The following is a 15742-nucleotide window of genomic DNA, read 5'->3' as shown; positions in this document are numbered from 1 at the left end:
GGCAGTTACATAAGCTCTCCAGGCTCCCTTCTCCACTCTGGGAAACGTGGGGGTGAGATCCGTACCCTCTCGCAGGGCTGTTGATAGGATCACAGATGACTCTCTCTCTCTCTCTCTCTCTCTCTCTCTCTATATATATATATATATATATATATATATATCCTCAGGGCCCAACAAAGGGTGGCCCTTGTTATCAATACTATTACTTACTATTCTGCTTCCCGAGGCTGGAGGGGTGGGACTGAGAGGGAGAATGGAAGGGCTGGGCAGTTCACGGGTGATGCTGGCAAATCTTCCAAGTGTGGGGGACATGCATATGTCTAGTGGTTGAGGATGAGGGACCCCAGGGACCTGCCTAGCCAAGGCCTGACCTCCTGAGGGCCCAAGACCTGCTCTCCCCTCTCATTTGGCTGGAAGACACCCCCCCACCCCTACTGTGGGAATTCTAAGCCTCGAAAGTTTTTTCGTCTCCCAAACCGCTCTCCTGTCAGAGCTGGGGGTTGAGGGGAGCAGCGCCCTGGACTTTACCCTCCCTTTCAGGCTCACAAGTTCCCTGGGCTGTCTGCCCTTAAAGACACACATGGGCCAAGTCCAGCCAAGAGGGGAGGCAACCCCAAGAGGTATGTTCAAAGGGCCACGATCCTCCTCTTCATGTGTCAGCCCAGCACCGCCCCAGGCCACCCCTCTGTCTTCACCTCCCACCCATCCTCGTACACACTGTCCTCCGGGGCTGTTGGTGACCCAACAGGTAACCATTAACCCCGAGTGAAGGTGCTGGCCCTTTAAGGCTACCCTGGGAAGAAATGACAAAATCACCCCACTGGACTTTGTGCCCTGAGGCTGTGGGGGGGGGGTGGTGGACAGGAATAAGGCCTGGGAGCTACAAGCAGCCGGCTCAGGCCAGCTGGCAGCCAACAAGTCCCTTTCCTTCTCCCTTCCTCTGATAGGTTAGCCCTGCTCGTGAGAAATGGGACCTCTGCTGTGCACACAAGTGTCCAGGAGGCACACTCTCGCTGAAGAACATCCTCTCCGCCCCAGCTGCTTCTTCATACCCTTCTCTTTCCAACAGGTATCTCAGCCTGGGCCATCTTTTCAATGCCTATCTGCCACTGGGCGAGGAGGAGACCCTGGTAAGGACCACTTTCTCTGTGCCCCACCTCCAGACCAGCCTGGTGAAGGCACTGGCCTCATGAAGGAAAAGGGACAAAGGGTGACTCTGGGAGGGACCTCAGGGGGGAATCAGAACACTTGCATTCTGTCCCCTTTGGGTTCTGGCCACATCGCCCCATCCGGACCAGACCTCGGGTTCTAGGTCACTGCGGGACCTCAGGAGTATCTCTGCCCATCTCCGAGCCATCATGTTTGGCAGTAGGCGACGGGCCCTCTCATTGCAGGCTGCTGGCTGTGGCTCCTGATGGGGCAGGGCTTGCTGGGGAACAGCCTACTTTCTCCCCTTCTCCAAGAACCAGGCCCCAGGCTGGTCACTGGCATATCTTGGACTAACAGAGATGAGCAAGGGCTCTCTTAAACACCTTGACCACATGAATGGTTGTGTAAGAATGCTTTAAGGGCCTCAGGGGCCACCTCCTCAGGGAAGTTTTCTCTGACTGCCCCAACATTTGGCTCCAATGCTGAAGACTGTTCTGATAAATATCTCACCTCCTGAGGTCAGGAACTATATCACCTCCAACTCTGAGAACCAGAATGAGCACAGCGCCTGGCACATTGAAGGCTCTGGCCGAAGGTCTTTTTAGTGAAAAATGCATGAACATCAATAGTTTTAAAATATCAGCACTGCACACCAAAGGGGCCCCAGCTCTGAGGAAGGATGTGCTGGTTGGGCCAGGACAGGCCCAAGCTCTTAAACTACAAACTTGGGTGACCTTGAGAGATTATCTGACCTTCCTGGCCCTGCTTTGGCCCAGATCCCACAGGCCAGTTGGTTAGTAAGCATCACTTAGGAGTCCACTGTGTGCAGGACACAGGGTTGGGGTGGGGATCAGGGGGTGACACGAGAGAATAAGAAGACCCAGTCTCTGCATTCACAGAGCCTACCTGTGGTTGAAGGCACCCACCTAAAAGAGCAACAGCGAGCAGAAGTCGGGACAAGATAGAGAGGCAGACCAAAGGCAGGAATGAGAAGATGATAAGAGCAGTGTGGAAGCAAGCCCGGCAGGTTTCCTGGAGGAGGTGAGTTCTGAACCGTAGACCCAGGACGTTAGTCTCAATCCTCCATTCACCAGTCTATTGAACCAGATGTTGTCACCGGCCTGTGAGGACACAATGGTAAACAGACACTGTCCTCACGGATAAGTGAGGACAGCCTTATGAAGAAGCCAGCATCTTGACTCAGGTGACCACATAATCTGAGATGAGGCCTGATAGATACAGAAACCACGTGCAGAAACAGGAAGTGCATCTCGGAAGGTCAAATGAAGAAATCTTCCGGGAGAATCTGAGCTTCTAAGGAGGCAGGAGACAAAGTTAATGAGAAGGGCAGGAGGAACCTTATAAGGCAACAGGTACCTGACAGATAAACAAGGTTAATGAGGACCTGTTGTTTCTCCAGGTTCTTGGTGACCTCACCTTTGACCAACAATTTCCTGGCACTGGCTCAGGCTGCCAAGCGGGGTAGAGGGGGAGGAAGAGGAGTATAAACAGCAGGTAAGGCCAAAGGTGGTTCTGGAAGGCAAGGGGCACATTCCGAAAAGTCTCCCCAGCCTGAGGCCTGTGGCAGAGCCCAAAGTCCGATAGCGAACCCACACCTGCATTCCAGCCATCCAAAGGGACCATGAGTACCTGAGAACCCACCAGAAAGGATGGCCCCCGGTGCCTGGGAATTCCTCCCCTCCCCAGCTCCCCAAGTGCCCCCTTCTCCAGGAGGCCTTCTGGGTTCAGTGGAAGGAACTGAAGATTTCCATCTGGGCATGACCTCCTTCCCCGTCGGCCTCCTCCTCTTCTCCCTTCTCCTCACTCCCCCTGCCCAGAGTGCCAGTGGGAGAACCTAAGAGGTAGTTGCTGGCTCCAGGCCCACGCTGCCAGTCACAGTCTGTGTGATCTCGGGCAAGTCACCCAGCCTCCCCAAACCTTGGGTTTGTCATCTGGAAGACAGAGCTGCTGACAGGGAAGGCTTTCACAGGGTTTTTAGAAAGAATAAATGAGATAATGTACATGAAATAAAAGTAGACATTACTATTCTAAATGCTGGGTGTTATTCTGGTATCACGCAAACTTCTCATTTACTCAAGAGGAAACAGGTCCAGAAAAGACATGAAAAAAATTGGGGAATGGGGTACTCTCTCTCTCTCTTGCTTCCCCTTCCTCCTTCTATTACTCATCTTAGTCAGCCTGGCCTTCTAAATATGGGCTCCTAAGCTTTAGGGCGCACAGAACCCTTGGAGAACGCAAGAGCAGAGAACTTTCTGTCCCCCAGACACATTCATTGGCCTACCCCCCAAATCTGTGTGAGTGATTTCAGGCAGCTTATTTGCCTCAGGCTGGAGGTGCTGTCTCTGTGACAGATGAGAAGGAGAGGCTGCCACAGTCTTCAGGTCATGCTTCCATAGTCACAGCTCCGGGAAAGTGAGAAATGACAAGGGGCAAAGCCCCAACTTCAGGGAGCAAACCTCAGCTAGAGGGTCCCCCAAAGCCCTGGGAAGGAAGTCCTATCTGAGACCCCACCCCTCCAAATAGCTCACCAGCCTCTTCCTACCGCCCCCCCCCCCCACATTCCCAATCCACAAAAACCCCTGAGCTAGTTCATTCCATTCTGGTCTTTGAAAGTCAAAAAGTCAAACAGAATCTGAGAGGCTATCTGTGCAAACCTCTTTATCTTTCCAGATGAGGAATATAAACAACAAAAGATAGACGGACTTGCTTGAAGTCACCTGGATAATCAGTACAGGAGCCAGGCTGAACTAGCCAACACCGTCCCCCAGTGTGCGCCAAGAACCTACTGTGTGCTCTGGGCCCTGCTGGTAGGGGTGGGGCCGCCAAGAATTGATGAGCTGCAACTTGATTGGCCAAGCAAGCCTAAAATCCTTGGAATGAGAGCACAAACAGGTTACCAAGCTCCTGATTGTGTAAGAGAGCTTGCAAAATCTCTTCAAGTTAGCAAAGGCAGAACTGGAACGTCGGTCCATCCATCCATCCATCCATTCGTTCATTTGTTCATTCATTCAACAAATATGTATCAAATCCCAAACGCTAGGCATGAGCACGCAGTGGTAAATCACCCAGACCAGGTGCCTGCTCTCCTGGAACTCTAGAGAGGGAGAAAGACAATAAACATGTAAACAAAATTAATTCAGCTAGTGAGGAATACTACGGAGAAAATAAAACATGATGTAATGGTTGGCGTGACTGATATCGTCGAGGGGAGGTGCTCAAGGGAGGCCTCTTGGAGGAGGTGATATTTGAGCTGACTCCTAAAAGATGAGGAGGAGGCATACAGACAAAGGTGTGGAGCTGGAATGTTCTAGAAGGAGGGAACAGCAAGTGCAAAGTCCCTAAGGCAAACATGAAACTGATATGTTCAAGGAACTGAGAGATCAGTGTGTATAGGGGGTGAGAGGGGCCTCCAGGAGGTGGAAGAGGTGGTCAGGAGGCAGGTAAGGAGGGCAGGATTTATGAGGCAAGTGCAGAGGGTTTAAGCAGAGAGGCAGCGTGATCCCACATATGGTGTCAAAGCTCAGCCTGGCTGCTGGGAGGGGCACGAATTGGAGGGACTGGAGGGGAACAAGGAAGCCACAGAACCCAGGAGAGACGGCAGGAAGAGTGGAGCAAGGGGTGGAAATATTTTTGAAGTAGAACAGGCCCCAGGATTGCTGATGGATTTGGATGTGGAGCTCAAGCAAAAGCAGAGATCAAATATGAAAGCCAGGCTGTGGGCCTGAGCGACCATGGGGGTGGCGGTCCCATTTCCAGGTACAGGAAAGTAACAGGTTCCAAGGGAAGCCAAGGGTTACCAGTTGTGTTTCAGGACAAAAGAGCCCAGTGTCCTTTGCTCACAACCTTTTCCATTAATGTCTAGCATAGAAGAGTGTCCACATGACAACAAAAGATAGAGCCTTTTCAAGAATTCAAAGGAGGTTGTAACAGAGGATGGGGAAGCAGAGGCCTGGCTCTGAAAATGGTCAAAATCTCCAGAACTGTATCCATCACAGTAGAATTTCAAAATTATTTTCCTTCTGGGTTTTCTACACAGTGCAGCAGCAGCCGGGCCATGCGGCCGGGGACAGCGGGGCTGGCAGGGCACCCTCATGTACTGGTGTTCGTGGTTCTCTTGCTCACTCTTTCAGCCCATTTTCATGTTATACAAATGCAATTGCTGGATTTGGGCATGGTTGCTTTTTCTAAGTCGAGAGTTTCTTTTTATCGGAAAAAACTACCAGCTGGGATCAAATACAAAACCACACTCTCGGTGTCACCTTCTGAGGGAAACCCAGGTATTAGACCCTGCACCCAGAGCTCCCACTGGGGGCCTCCTGGGTTGCGGGGTGACACTGACCATCTGCCCTGTGCCTGTTAGGGCAGACCCCAGAGAAAGGTGACGGATTTCTCATCTAGGGATTCTGGGTGGGAAACCCAGCCTCTTTCTTCCTGTATCCTGTAAGGCTTCACTGGAGCCCCCACCCCCATTAAGCCCTTGGGGTTAAGCCCTTCTCAGCCCTGCCTCAGCCGTGCTTCTCACCTGGGCCTCTGCTAACTCCTGCCACATCCTTCCTCTTTCTCTTCCTCCTAGTAACCACCCTATGGTCCTTGTCTACTTCTTTTTTTTTTTTCTTTTAAGATTTTATTTATTTATTTGACAGACAAAGAGAGTGAATAAGAGAAAATAAGCTATGGGGGGGCGCGGAGAGGCAGAGGGAGAAGCAGTGTTCCCACTGAACTCAATGAGGGGCTCGATCCCAGCACCCTGGGGTCATGACCTGAGCCAAAGAAAGATGCTCAACCGACTGAGCCTCCCAGGCGCCCTGGTCCTTACCTACTTCTGACTAGAGGTGTCCGACAGTCTTCCTCATGTGCCTTTCTCGCACTAAGCCACCTCCTCCAGAAAGCCCCCAGTGGTTAAGCCTGATGCCATCATCAACCTGGTAGTACAGTTTCTGGCCTTCCCCCCCCCCCCCTCCTCTGATCTGGATACAGATGTATGATCATCCTAGGGAGAGAGAGAGCAAGAGCGAGAGAGCTTCCCCTTCAGACGGGGGAGATCTTACAGGGCCTCAGAGTGACCAGTGGACATGCCCCAATTCTCTTCTGCAGGAACTGCCCTCCCCCTACATATGGGCTGATTCCTGGTCATTGTCCTGCCTTCCTACTCTCCCTGGTCCCTTCCATTCAGCCAACAAATATTTACTGGATGCCTCCTCTGAGCCAGAGAAGTCCCAGGAGCACACCAGTGAAGGAGGAAGACAAAGCCCCAGGTGTCTGGGGGACTGTTGTTCCAGGTGGAGGGACAGGTTATAAACGGAGACATTGATGGGGGAGGGGTGAGAGGGTAAGTAGAGGCAGAGGGAACAGGTCCCTCCCACAGGGATAGGTGCTAGTCCCTCTCTCAACAAAATGAGCATCTACTATGTGCTGGATCCTGTTCCAAGGATTTAAGATACATCAGTGAACAAAACAGAGACACTTGCCCCTGTGGTAGTTTAATTCTAGTTGGAGGTGAGGGGAGACCAGCACTGTATCATGCACATAACAAAAGCTTTTTATAATGTGAGGGCATTAAAAAGTGATCAGCATTTAGGAGACAGAGTAAGATGAGAGACAAGAGCGTGGGGGAAATGTTGCCATTTTAAACAGACAACTCCAGGGAGGCCTCATTTTGCAGGTGGTATTTGAGCAAAAATTTGAAGAAGGTGAGGGAATGAATCCTGTAGACAGCTGGAGAACATTCCAGGCAGAGGGGGAAGGTTGTGCAAAGGCCCTGGTGCAGGAGTATGCCGCATATGTTTGAAGGACAGCAAGGAGGCCTGTGGAAAGGGAGGACCTGAAGACCAAAGTCAGGGAAGAAGCCAGGCTGGGAAGGGAATATGGAGGTCCTTGAGGGCCATGTGAGGGCTTTGGCTTTTACCCTGAGGGAAATCCGGAGCCACTGCAGGTATCTGAGCCCGAGAAAAATGTGATCTGAGCCACCCTTTCCTCACTAAGGGGCATAATTGTAGAAAGTGATGGAGGAGGAGGCTGCTGCTTGAGGTAATGAGATCAGTGGGTCTCTGAGGAAGAGCATCTAAGCTGGGGTCTGAGGGGCAGAGATTGGGTGCCCCCCCTTCTTCCCCCTCCTCATCCTCAGTCTGTCAACCAGGCCGAGCCTTCTGCTGTCAAACTGCACCTCTCTCTTCTCCCCTCACATCTCCTTTCTGCTCCCTCATCCTCTCTCTCCCTCCCTCTCTCCTCCCACCCCCTTGCTGACCCTCCCTCTCTCCTCATCTCCCTCCTTCTTCTCGCCTCTCTTTGTCTTCAGCCTTGCCCCATGGGGATGAGGGCTTCCCCCTTCCCAGAGTTCCTAGGAAACAATTGTAAAACCACTAGGAAAGGCCACAGCAGGCCCTTGGCAGGAGGGAGGAAGGCAGATTACAGTGTCTGGTCCTGGATGCTCACCCTGTAATCAGCAGGGTGTCTTAGGTGGACAGGGACACTGGGGCAGGCCCTGCCAGGCCAGGACTTCTCATCCCCAGTCCACTCCTTCCCAGCCCCCCACCTCAAGCAAGAGCGGGGAGAGAGAGAGAGAAGGCATCTTGCAGGCTTTCCCTCAGCCCAGTCTTCACACCTTAATAGGGGGAGAAGCGAAAAGAAACTTCCAAGGTTTCCAACACAAACCCTCATGGTGCAGAGGGTGTGACCCAAGGGCAACAGTGCAGCCCCGGGTCTCATAGTCAGATTCAAACCCAGGATGCTGTCCACAGCCCAGACTGTCTCATCCTGTGGCCCAGTCCTCAGGATCAAGCAGCAGGTCAAGGCTTCTCCAGGAGCCCCTGCCTCGGGCAAAGAAGACAGGGCTGGCAGACACTCTCTAAGAGCAGAGCAGGATAGCGGGTTATGGGCTGCTGGCTGCTGTCTCCAAAGGGAAAACTCTCCCATTGACCGTGACCCTAATCCCACACCTCTTAGGGACAGTGGAAATGGCTCAACACAGCAGATCTCCTGTCCTCTAGGAAAGGAGCCTCACAAGGTCAGCCTCCCGGGTCACCTGTCTGTCCAGGAACAGAACCAGCTCTTCCCGGCTATCAGGTGCCACGCGTGGATGTGGCCTCCAGCACCTGAGTCATCTGTGACTCATTGCCCTCTGCCCTAGGTCCCAAGAGGGTTGGGCTGGGTGGACTCGGCTTGGGAATGGGATAAGACCTGTCCAGTGTCCCTGCTTCAGGCAGGCCTGTCCCTGTCCTCTCTGAATTGAGACAGAAAGTGTCAGACCCCTCATGGAGGACACCCAGGTCAACACACATTTGCTCACAGAGGAGCCGGAGCCCTCCCACCGTCACACACACATGCACGTGCGCACGCACACACACATGTGCATACACACACTCCCTCGCAGTGCCTTCTCACTCACACATGTGCTGTGTAGACCCACATCCCCCTGAGTTTCCATCTAGCCCAGAGCACAAGTCTGGGAGTCAGGGTTTACACTTACTTCCCTGTATGACCTCAAGAGAGGATTCTTCCCCTTTCCAGGCCTCAGTTACCTCCTCTGATCTGGGACTCACAGACCTCCAACATCCCTTCTATTCCTAAATCACAAGAGGGATTTTAGGAAGTGACTTCAGACCTGTGGTCAGCCAGTGAAGGAGAGAGTTAGCAGGGTGAAGGTGAGCATGGCTGAGAGAAAGGACACTTCCCTGGTACTCTCCAGATCATATAGCAAGAAAGGCTATAGGCAAACACTGTAGGGAAGGGGATGGTAAAGCCTCTTCCCCAAACCAGTCAACTCAGGGCCTCCAGGGCCCCACTGCAGTCAGTACCCCAAGGAGAAGAGTCACAGAGATAGACTTCCACAGGTCTCCCCCTCAGACTGGGGCTCCCTGTGGACCCGGCTGTGTCTACACCTAAAACTGCGCCCCCCTGAGGCGGGGTTGTATCTGTCCCTCAGACAGGAGCCCTGAGGGCTCCCTGAGGGCAGGGTTGTGTCTCCCCACCTCAGACTGGGGTTCCCTGAGACAGAGCTGTTCTTTTCCTCAGACTGAAAGCCCATAGGTCAAGAGCTTTTGGTTTTATCTTTTTTTCCCAAACCAAATCGTCCCCTCCCTGAGTGAGCCTGACTCAGCACCAGGACCTGTTCCCCATCTGCCTGTTTTACCATACGTGAGTCGGACCCCCAAGAGGACAGCACCTACAGAGATAGAGGCAAGAAGTGATATAACAATCTAACAGCCTACCAACTTCCCAACTTTCTCCCATCTTCTCCTCAGATCCTCTCCAGAATGTGGGTCATACCTGGTCCTTATTCCCCAGAGGAAAGGGCAGTGAGTTTCAGAGAGCCCGAGATCTGTCAGGTCACACTGCGGAGGATCCCCAGACCCTCACCCTTTCTGTCACGTCCACCCACCCAGACCCCACAACTACTCCTGGAAAGGACCCCTCCCCCAACCCTCAGGAAGGGGTTAATGAGTTTTAGGGCTGGCAGGGTGGAGGGCAGTTAGGAAAGTTAGGGAGGGAACAGTGTTTCTCCACTTGGCCAGAGCTTCGGTTTCCCAACACAGTATTACTGTGGGGCAGAGACAGGCAGCCAGACGGGCTGGGCACCACCAAGCTGAGGATCTTAGCACTTTCCTCTGTTGCACTGGCTGGGGAACCAGCCCCAGCCCCTGAGAGCCCTCAGTGGGGAGGGGCCTGATCTCTGGGGAGGGTGGGTCGGCGCCCACAGAGGCAGGGCAGGAAGATACGACTACCACCTGGGAGAGTGACCCCTCAAGAGGGAGCTGCCAGCTGGCCTGGCATCCATGAGGTGAAGAAGAGTAGCAGACACCTACCTCCAGGTCTCCAGCTGCCCCTGCCACCTTCTGTCACAGCTTCAAAAATAATGTCCTCCTGACATTTTTGTTTTACCATCATCCCTGTGAAAAATACAACCTTCACTGTGACCCCTGAACACGTATGAACATACATATCCCAAGAGTTTCAAGAAATAATATTTACCCTTACTACACGCAAGCCTGTCGAATATTTTATATTCTCTTTCAAATTTAAGAAAAAGCATAATGCTGCTGCAAACCCTTAATCTGACCTCCTGACCTCCTGACAGATCACAGTTCATGGTTTGGAAAACACTGTCCCAAGGTCAGCAGGCTGGACACATTGCCACTGTACACAGAGGGACATTGAGGCCCAGGGAGGAACCAGAGCCTGCCCGGGGTCTCAGAGCCCCATCCAGAGCTCAGGTGGCTCCCACCGCAGAATTTCCAGAGCCTGGGGACTTCTTGAGAGCACTGCCTGCAAAAACAAGGCTGAGGGAGAGGATTACCACTAGCAGACCCTCAGAAAAGAGGAGAAGGAGGTCTGCTGAGAAGCAGGCTCTCCTAGGGCTCCCCTAGGTCCTAGCACTTGAGACATCAGGCTTGGGCGTAAGGTTCATTTCCTCCAGAGATGGTCTTAATCATGATGGGGAGGAGAGTCGGAGGTTCCCAGTTGGAGGGGTGATGACACAAAGCCCCTCCCCTCTGGGAGTGCCCAGTCTGAGGAGGAAGACCCTGCCTGCTCTCAGAGAGCTCCTCATTTGTTTCACATCTCTGCCGCAGGCAGAAATTATGGACATATACAGAACAGGGGCCCAAATATAATGTCTACACAGGGAACCTTGCTGGCAAAGCTGCAAGAAGGATGAGGAGGAAGGAGAGAAGGATCAAAGCACCTGGAGGGGGGCGCCTGGGTGGCTTAGTCTGTTAAGTGTTCAACTCTTGATTCTGCTCAGGGTCATGAGATCGAGCCCTGAGTTGGACTCTGCACTCAATGAGGCACCTGCTTCAGACTCTCTTTCCCCCCATCCCTCCCCACTCTCTCTCTCTCTCTCTCTCACTCGCTCGCTCTCTCTCTCAAATAAATAAATAAGTCCTCAAGGCACCTGATGGAATTGCCTAGGAGGAAAGTCTAGCCACTCCTTTCAGGTAGGCTTGCCAAACTAAGTACAGGATGCTTAACTAGATTTGAACTTCAGACAAATAATGAAAATGTAACTGGGTTTCCTGTATTATTATTTTCAGAGTCTGGCAACCCTGCCTCCAGGATATTTCCTCTTTGTACCTATCAGGGTCGGGGTGAACAGGAGGCACGTGTAGGACTAAAAGCAGAAGCTCAGATACCCGGTACCCAGGGCTATGGGGGGGTGCGCAGAAATAAGAGTCCCTAGAACCCCTTCAGTCTCCAGCATACCTCAGACCCACAGACACCCCTAGCTTGAGCAGCCACCTTCCCTCTCTCCCCCAGAAGTGTGGCTGGGATGGAGAAGGCCAGGAAGAGCCTCTGGAATGGGCATGTGGTGGTGGGCAAGGGAGCGAGTGGCTTCCTTCGCTCCTTCTCAGCAACCACACCAGGCCAGTTGAGATAAGAGTCTTCGGGGAAACTTCCTTTTAGGCCAAAATCAACGGCAGGGCCTGGCACCTGTGGGCAGTTTCTCTGAAGTCATGGGGTCTGGGGAGGGTTTACCAGCATCAGGAGGAACTCTTTCCCAATTCATGTCTCTTCTGCCCTCCTTCCTCCCAACAGCCCCCAGCACACAAACCCACAGTTTGGGCTTTTAGCATGGCCACTGGCTTTGCGCAGGGCAGAGGGTATGGCTGGGTGGCCACAGCCAGAAGGAAAGGAGACGAGTCCACCGGCCTCACTGGGAGGGTATTCTCTGAGCTCTCATAACCTCTGTGGGCACAAACATCCCCTCTCCCAGGCCCAGGAGCAGGGCTAAGTGCTGGGTCCCAGATCCTGCCTATCCCCCACTCATGACTAAGAGGAAAGGAAAAGCTGTTTCTGTCTTCCCTTGTGGGTTTCTACACTGGCTATTTCCACACTTCTTACCAACCAAGGGAATAAATCATCTGAGATGCTGAGCCTTTGTTGGGTCCTGTAGATCAACCTTGAGGAAGCAAGCCCAGAGTTGCACCCCCATCCTCAGAGACTCTATCGCAGTCCTTAGAGACCCTGACAGAGGGATGTGACTAATGCTCAGTCTTTTTCATTCAAGGAGTACTGTAGTTACTGAACCCCTCTTAGGTGGCAATCACTTCATATTGTTACCTAACTTAACCTGCATCAACAGCTGAGAGATAGGTCTTATTATGCCCATTTCACAGATAAAGACAATGAGGCCCAGAAAAGTCAAGTAACTTGCCCCAGGGTCGGGCGGCCAGAAATTTCTGCTGATGTGAAAAGTAGAGCCCAGCTCTGTGGGATTCCCAAATACTCTCTTCCAACCACCCTGTGCCCAGTGACAGCAGCAACAACTGCTGACCTTTCCTGCACACCTACTCCATGTCAGCCACCGCCTTAGGTCTATCCATGTTTGCCAGATCCTCAGGGTCATGACACCCATTTAACAGCCAGCCACTAAGACTCAGAAAGGTAATTCTGCCCTGAGACACAGTTTAGAAGTGGTCAGGGTTGGAGCTGTCTTTTAGGTTTGGTTTTGGGGCCTTGGCAACACAGAATTAGCAGCCAGGATTTGAACCCAGGCGGTCAGGCCAGGCTGGACCAGAAGTGACCCGGCGTTATCAGTCCTGTGGCCGCCAGACAGAGGGTTATTAATATCCAGGAGGTGCTATTGCAGAAAAATCAGCAGCTCCCAGAGGGCAGCTCTGGGCCATGGGACGACAGCCAGGTCAGCACCCGCGCCCCCACCCCCAGCCCCATGGGGGCTCAGCCTGAGAAGCCGGATCCCTCCGAGGAGCCTCACAGCCCCTGCCCTGGGAGCCCTTACCCAACCAGGCAGCCACCCCGTGACTGGTAGCCGTGACCCCTGTCACACTTGCATGTGTGCGAGCCTGTGGACGTGCTCGTGTGCTAGAAGACCTGTCTTACCCCAGGAGAGAGGATACCTTGAGGGTGTCTGCTGGGGATAGGCCTTCCCCCACAGGATTCCAGCCTCAGCAGGCCCTAAAGGCAGGTCCAAGCACCTTCTCTATTTCTCAAGTTGGATGGAGGGGACTGAGAGTGGATCCACCAGGAGGAAAGCCTTGGGGAGTGAAGCAGAGGGGATTGAGGTTGGAGATAGAGATTCCTGTGTCAGAAGCAAAACCAACCACAAACACCCTCCCTGAATATTTCTCCAGAAGACATCCTCCTGCGGCCTCCCCAGGAAATGGAAGTTTCCAGCTCTCAAAGTCCCAGGGAAAGGCTCCTTCTCCCTGCTCCAGTCCCAGAGGGCTATACCTAAACACAAACCTTCTCCCCCACAAAGATCCTAGAAGAACAGGGCTTCAGTCTTGGCGGGTTTCTGAGGTGGGCCTCCTGAGAGCCTCCTCCACGGGGGGCCCCTCAGATGTAATCTGGGAACAGTCCGAGAGCAGTTAGCCCAGGCAGCCGCACCTCAGGCCTGCAGGTTTTCTGCCCAAAGCCCAGCTGTGTATAGAAGCGTGGACACAAGACCTCGTCTTTCAGACTGGAGACCTTTGGTGTGTTTGGGGAGACACGGAGAAAAGAATGGCCTTGTGTTCTAGTCCTGTTCATTTGTTCCTTAATTTCTCAAATACTCATGGCAGGCCCACTTCACTCCTTGCCCTGGATTCGGAGCCCTATAGGGCATCATCCCTTACCCGGGGGGGCTCTCTCCACACCCCCTCCCCTTAGTGCGACCCCTCTTCCCACTCCTGGGCTCCAGGGCTGGACTCGCCTTGGCTTGCCTCACTTCTCACTGAGAGAGAAAGGATCTCTACTCACAGATTGGTAAAAAAAAAAAAAAAAAACCGGTTGTGGTATTTCAGTTTAAAAATTTTTAAGTGAGGGGGCGCCTGGGTGGCTCAGTCTGTTAAGCAGCAAATTCTTGGTTTCAACTCAGGTCATGGTCTCAGGTCTGTGGGACTGAGAACCCTGTTGGGCTCTGCCCTCAGTACAGAGTCTGCTTGCCCTTCGCCTTCCCCTCTGCCCCACCCTCCCCTTTTTGCAAGCATACGTGCTCTCTCTCTCAAATAAATAGATAAAATCCTAAAAAAAAAAAAAATTTTTTTTAAGTGAGAAGGAAAAAACCTAGCCAAATTACACCAAAGTAGGAACTCAGAGAAGAAAAAAACATTGACGTGGGGACTAGACCTACGAACATAATCATAAAGACTGGCTTTGAGCACAATCTCCCTACCAGGTGCTGTACTAGGTACTTTGAGATGTCATCCTCACCTCTTCTCCTCAAGCTCACATGCCGGTGTGATTGTGCCCATTTAAGAGAAGAGAAAGTTAAGGCCCAGAGAGGTGATTTAGGCCGTAGCCAACCCAGGCTTCTGACCTAGATCTGTCAGAAGGCTTGGAGGGGCTCAGAGTAGCACAGACTGGCTCTACAGGGGCACCAGGCAGGGCCCGCAGACCCACACCTCCTCACCTGGGAGACTTCCAGTCCTGGGATGATGGCGTCTGCTGTACACAGGATGGGGAGCGGGGATATGGTCTCCCTGCGGGGAGTCTAAGAAGGTGGTGAATGAGGTTCTCAGACCTCCCCAGCAGAGGGGACAAGCAGGGCCCCAGGAGGGGGATCAAGGTTGGCTTCTGTCCCACTTGGAGCGAGACCCAGAGACCATGAGGGGATGCGAGTCAGGGCCCAGACTGGTAAGCTGCGCTCAACTCTTAACAAATGGACGCCTGGGTGGCTCAGTTGGTTGGACGACTGCCTTCGGCTCAGGTCATGATCCCGGAGTCCCGGGATCAAGTCCTGCATTGGGCTCCCAGCTCCATGGGGAGTCTGCTTCTCCCTCTGACCTTCTCCTCACTCATGCTCTCTCTCACTGTCTCTCTCTCAAATAAATAAATAAAATCTTAAAAAAAAAAAAAAAAAAAAAAAAAAAAAAGGACAGAGAAGCCTTGAGGGACCTGTCAATGTGTGTTGGGAGAAGAGGGAAGGATGAGGGTGAAGGTCCCAGAAGGGCTCAACAGGCACCCATACCCTGTGATTCCAAACTTCTACCACAGCCAAATGAAGGCACGGGAGTACCTTCCTGAGAGTGGTTTCCATCTTAATCAGCAAAGAAGTGTCTGCCGGTGGGTCTTCTGTCTCCTCCCTCAGACTAGAACCTCTGTGAGGACAGGGCACTACCTGAGGGCAAGGGCCGTATCACTCCCTCAGACTGGGAGTTAACTAAGGGCAGTCCTTTACTTCTTTCACTAACAGACTCTCATCCCTCCATCCAACCACCATCAATACCGAATGCAACCTTTTAAAAGCTATTTCAGATCTCAGGCCTCTTGTCCTGAGGAGACTCAGACCCAGGCCTTCTCCCCTAGGTGTCTCAGCCTGATGGGTCCTTTCCCTTTGAACTACTGCTCCTCTCCATTCTGGCTCTTCCCACTTGTGAATGGCTTCCGTCCCCTCCTCTGCAGATGCTCAACCAGGCTCCATCTTTGCTTTGCATTTTTCCTTTCCAAGTAGATAATAAATATTTACCGATTCCTTCTTTCCCCTCCCCTATTTCTTGAGTCCTGATGCCTGATGGCCTGTGGATATGGCTGAATTGTCTCTCTCCCAACAATTCTGAGGCCAACCTAGCAGGGCCTCTCAAGAGGATCACCTCCTCCATTCCCCCATCTCTAGGCTGGGATGTGCCACAACCACCCC

General features: G+C 52.7%; 1 long non-coding RNA gene across 4 annotated transcripts; it reads left to right on the top strand.

Annotated features, from left to right (window-relative positions):
• The first annotated feature begins 857 nt into the window (after positions 1-857).
• On the top strand, positions 858-4305 carry LOC131834021 (uncharacterized). Of its 4 annotated transcripts, none has more exons than XR_009354715.1 (4): positions 858-1130; positions 2049-2190; positions 2570-2664; positions 3841-4305. It is a non-coding gene; the product is annotated as an uncharacterized LOC131834021 (long non-coding RNA). The 4 variants fall into 4 exon arrangements; XR_009354716.1 differs by lacking the exon at positions 3841-4305 and adding an exon at positions 2777-3320; XR_009354714.1 differs by lacking the exon at positions 3841-4305 and having other exon boundaries at positions 858-947; positions 1070-1130; positions 2570-3319.
• Positions 4306-15742: the final 11437 nt, after the last annotated feature.

The sequence above is a fragment of the Mustela lutreola genome, chromosome 6 (assembly GCF_030435805.1).
Source record: "Mustela lutreola isolate mMusLut2 chromosome 6, mMusLut2.pri, whole genome shotgun sequence".
NCBI classification, from domain to species: Eukaryota; Metazoa; Chordata; class Mammalia; order Carnivora; family Mustelidae; genus Mustela; species Mustela lutreola.
This window is presented reverse-complemented; position numbering and strand designations above follow the sequence as displayed.